Source organism: Salmo salar, chromosome ssa25, assembly GCF_905237065.1.
Source record: "Salmo salar chromosome ssa25, Ssal_v3.1, whole genome shotgun sequence".
NCBI classification, from domain to species: Eukaryota; Metazoa; Chordata; class Actinopteri; order Salmoniformes; family Salmonidae; genus Salmo; species Salmo salar.
This window is the reverse complement of record NC_059466.1, coordinates 5,039,680-5,045,063: the sequence shown is the minus strand read 5'-3', so window position 1 is coordinate 5,045,063 and position 5,384 is coordinate 5,039,680. Positions and strand designations below refer to the sequence as shown.

The 5,384-nt window shown below is 38.0% G+C and overlaps 1 protein-coding gene across 2 annotated transcripts in view; it reads left to right on the top strand.

Annotated features, from left to right (window-relative positions):
* Positions 1 to 5,384, top strand: part of LOC106586018 (P2Y purinoceptor 8) — a 43,972-nt gene that overhangs the window by 32,161 nt on the left and 6,427 nt on the right. For both annotated transcript variants that reach the window (XM_014172797.2, XM_014172798.2), the window contains exon 3: positions 34 to 122. The gene's annotated coding sequence lies outside the window, so the exon portion shown is untranslated. The remainder of the gene's footprint in view (positions 1 to 33; positions 123 to 5,384) is intronic.

The window sequence follows — 5,384 nt, the reverse complement described above, 5'->3', positions numbered from 1 at the left end:
ATGAAGACATGACGCACTTCCCTTATTCGACAGTAACGTGCCCCCGTTTCCTGACCCGCTACAGTACAATGCATCCATCCCCCAACCGCCCCTCTCTGAATCAAGTCTGTGTATTCTCAGAGGTAAGTACTGCTCTCTCTTTGCTTTACACTTTTTAAATGTTTAATTGTAACTTTTATTTAACTAGGCAAGTCAGTTAAGAACAAATTATTATTTAAAATGACGGCCTACACTGGCCAAACCTGGACGACGCTGGGCCAATTGTGTGCCGCCCTATGGGACTCCCAATCACGGCCGGTTGTGAAACAGCCTGGATTCAAACCAGGGTGTCTGTAGTGACGCCTCTAGCACTGAGATGCAGTACTTTATACCGCTGCACCACTCGGGAACCCTTAATACAGAGATACTTCAATTTGGACTGTTTATGTCCAAAATCTGAATTCGAGATTGATAAAGATTTAGCCTAAAATATGTAATTGTTCTTTGTTTCAATTCAGAGTACCTTGTCTCAGAAATAGGGATAATGTTCAGATATATTATATTCTATATTTGAAGTTAGAATGAAGGCATTCAGTTTAGATGCATACAGTACCTGTGCTATTTACTTTTGGCAAAGCTTGTGTTTTGGTTATATAGTTCATATAAGGTTAGAGTGCTACTTCACTTGCACATGGAGGGGGATTTACTGTGCAAGAGCCAAGATGCACTGTTGGAATTTCATGTACGTTTGGAATTTCATATTTTGTACAACACTGGAAATGTGTTCTATAGTATATAGAAAGCGCCAGCAGACACAGTCACATTTGGTTTGTGGTTATAACACCCTCAATATGTTTGGGTGAAAGTGTTTTTAGTCCTTGTGGTGTGTGCTAGTGTTGTTGTATTTTACAATGGGAAGTTCACTCCAGAGCCAAAAACACATTATTGTCACCACAAGAATAGAAAAATATCACACTCAATGCAAAAAAAATGATTTGATAGACAATATTTTTATACCAACACCTATGATACAGTTCATCATACACGATAGTCATTGTTGCCTAAAGCCCTATTTGCACAGGACTAGTATTACAAGATATTCTCAGTTATGTTATTTCCCAGAATGAATGTGGTTCCAGAGGACTATTAGCACAGGCTTAGTTTTTAACTGTCCCCTTTAATACTTTTTTCATTCAGAATTGACTTTCGGATGGAAGGCTGTTCTAGACGTGATGATATTTCAACTTATCGATGGTATAGCCTAATATTGGCTTTCAGTAAGAGAAAGTTTAAATAATAATGCACTTCAATGAAGAAACAAACTGTATGCATTTTAGGCTTAATTTACATGTTTGCAACTACTTATACATTTAGAAATGTTGGGTTATTTTGGTCCTTTAAAGGTGCAATATGCAGAAATCGCTCCCCCATTTCCTGGTTGCTAAAATGTGAAAAGTTTGCCTTATTTCAGTTTATGTGATAAAATAAGCAATGGATGGAGTAGAGAATCATTGTACCATCTAAACCACTGTGAAATATATTTTAAATATGTAAAAATATAGTATTTTTAGCAGTTTGAAACTAGTGTACAAAACCGAAAGTAAAAGACACAAAATTAAAATGAAGAACGGGAAGCATAGAAATAGAGCACATAGAACAGATCTACCACTTTTTAGACTTCCTTTCAATAAGAATGACAGTTCTTTAACTCACATTTTTATGTGATTTAGGTCAGGTCACCAAAAAAGTTACATATTGCAAATGTAATAATAATACTTTAAAAAAGCAAACATAAACATTTCAACAATTAGTCATAAATGTATATTTTATTTTGTTTATCATACTGCCATCATCAAAATTTCATGAATTTTTACCACATTCAAATGGACATTCATCTATAATTTCAAAGCTCACTGCATGTAATCATACATAACTTAAAAAGCCAATTTCATAGAGAATGTTAAAAACTGGACTATATGTAATAACTTACTCTGAAGAGATCGTGATTGGGTCTAAATCAGGGTTTCCCAATCTCTGTCCTGGGGCCCCCCTTGGGTGCACATTTTGGTTTTAGCCCTAGCGTTACACAGCTGATTCAAATAACAAACTCATAATCAAGCTTTGATTATTTGAATCAGCTGTGTTGCCCTCCAACACAGCTGATTCAAATATGTATATTTGTCCTGTCCATATAGTCCATGCACAGGACAGAGTTTGGGAAACCCTGGCCTAAATAAGCATTTGGTGGACAAAATGTATTGTTCTTCTCTTTAACTGCCATTTACAGAAAGTCAGACTCTTTCCACATGCCAACACATTTTTCTCAGCTTCAGAAGCATCTGCATTCACCGATTTTGTTTGTGGTTATCCCTAGATATACAGTGCATTCTGAAATTTTCAGACCCCTTGACATTTTCCACATTGTGTTACGTTACAGCCTTATTCTAAAATGGATTAAATAATTTGTTCTCCTCAATCTACACACAATACACCATAATGACAAAGCAAAAACAGGTTTTTAGAAATGTTTTCTAATACAGTTGAACTTGGGAAGTTTACATACACTTAGGTTGAAGTCAATAAAACTTGTTTTTCAAACACTCCACAAATTTCTTGTAAACAAACTATAGTTTTAGCAAGTCGGTTAGGACATATACTTTGTGCATGACACAAGTCATTTTTCCAACAATTGTTTACAGACAGATTATTTCACTTATAATTCACTGTATCACAATTCCAGTGGGACAGAAGTTTACATACACTAAGTTGACTGTGCCTTTAAACAGCTTGGAAAATTCCAGAAAATTATGTCATGGCTTTAGGAGCTTCTGATAGGCTAATTGACATCATTTGAGTCAATTGGAGGTGTACCTGTGGATGTATTTTAAGGCCTACCTTCAAACTCAGTGCCCCTTTGCTTGACATCATGGGATAATCAAAAGAAAGACCTCAGAAAAAAATTGTAGACCTACACAGGTCTGGTTCATCCTTAGGAGCAATTTCCAAACGCCTGAAGGTACCACGTTCATCTGTACAAACAATAGTATGCAAGTATAAACACCATGGGACCAGGGAGCCATCATCCTGCTCAGGAAGGAGACGCATTCTGTCTCCTAGAGATGAACGTACTTTGGTGTGAAAAGTGCAAATCAATCCAAGAACAACAGCAAAGGACCTTGTGAAGATGCTGGAGGAAACAGGTACAAAATGATCTATATCCACAGTAAAACGAGTCCTATATTGACATAACCTGAAAGGCTGCTCAGCAAGGAAGAAGCCACTACCACCATAAAAAAGCCAGACTACGGTTTGCAACTGCACATGGGGACAAAGATCGTACTTTTTGGGGAAATGTCCTTTGGTCTGATGAAACAACAGTAGAACTGTTTGGCCATAATCAGCATCATTATGTTTGGAGGAAAAAGAGGGAGGCTTGCATGCCGAAGAACACCATCCCAACCATGAGACACGGGGATGGCAGCATCATGTTGTGGGGGTGCTTTGCTGCAGGAGGGACTCACAAAATAGATGGCATCATGAGGGAGGAAAATTATGTGGCTATATTGAAGCAACGTCTCAAGACATCAGTCAGGAAGTTAAAGCTTGGGCGCAAATGGGTCTTCCAAATGGACAATTAGCCCAAGCATACTTCCAAAGCTGTGGCAAAATGGCTTAAGGATAACAAAGTCAAGGTATTGGAGTGGCCATCACAAAGCCCTGACCTCAATCCTATAGAAATTTTGTGGGCAGAACTGAAAAAGTGTGTGCGAGCACAGAGGTCTACAAACCTGACCAAGTTACACCAGCTCTGTCAGGAGGAATGAGCCAAAATTCACCCAACTTATTGTGGGAAGCTTGTGGAAGGCTACCCAAAACGTTTGACCCAAGTTAAACAATATAAAGGCAATGCTACCAAATACTAATTGTGTGTATGTAAACTTCTGACCCACTGGGAATGTGATGAAAGAAATTAAAGCTGAAATAAATCTTTCTCTCTACTATTATTCTGACATTTCACATTCTTAAAATAAAGTGGTGATCCTAACTGACCTAAGATAGGGAATTTTTACTAGGATTAAATGTCAGGAATTATGAAAAACTGAGTTTAAATGTATTTGGCTAAGGTGTACGTAAACTTCCGACTTCAACTGTATATACACTACCGTTCAAAAGTCTGGGGTCACTTAGAAATGTTCTTGTTTTTGAAGAAAAGGAAATTATTTACCCATTAAAATAACATGAAGTTGATCAGAAATACAGTGTAGACATTGTTAATGTCGTAAATGACTATTGTAGCTGGAAACGGCAGATTTTTGATGGATTATCTACATAGGCGTACAGAGGCCCTTTATCAGCAACCATCACCCCTGTGTTCCAATGGCACGTTGTGTTAGCTAATTCAAGTTAATCATTTTAAAAGGCTAATTGATCATTAGATAACCCTTTTGCAATTATGTTAGCACAGCTGAAAACTGTTGTCCTGATTAAAGAAGGAATAAAACTGTCCTTCATTAGACTAGTTGAATATCTGGAACATCAGCATTTGTGGGTTTGATTATAGGCTCAAAATGGCCAGAAACAAAGACCTTTCTTCTGAAACTCGTCAGTCTGTTCTTGTTCTGAGAAATCAAGGCTATTCCATGCGAGAAATTGCCAAGAAACTGAAGATCTCGTACAATGCTGTGTACAACTCCGTTCACAGAACTGCGCAAACTGTCTCTAACCAGAATAGAAAGAGGGGTAAGAGGCCCTGGTGCACAACTAAGCAAGAGGACAAGTACATTAGAGTTTCTAGTTTGAGAAACAGACACCTCACAAGTCCTCAACTGGCAGCTTCATTAAATAGTACCCCCAAAACACCAGTCTCAACGTCAACAGTGAAGAGGCGACTCCGGGATGCTGGCTTTCTATTTAATGAAGCTGCCAGTTGAAGACTTGTGAGGCGTCTGTTTCTCAAACTAGAAACTCTAATGTACTTGTCCTCTTGCTCAGTTATGCACCGGGGCCTCCCACTCTTTATATTCTGGTTAGAGACAGTTTGCGCAGTTCTGTGAAGAGAGTAGTACTCAGCATTGTATGAAATCTTCAGTGTCTGGGCAATTTCTCGAATGGAATAGCCTTCATTTCTCAGAATAAGAATAGACTGACAAGTTTCAGAAAAAAGTTATTTGTTTCTGGCTATTTTGAGCCTGTAATCAAACCCGCAAGTGCTGACGCTCCAGATACTCAACTAGTCTAAAGAAGGCCAGTTTTATTGCTTCTTTAATCAGGACAACATTTTTCAGCTGTGCTAACATAATTGCAAAAGGGTTTTCTAACGATCAATTAGCCATTTAAAATCATGAACTTGTATTAGCTAACAAAACTTGCCATTGGAACACAGGAGTGATGGTTGCTGATAAAGG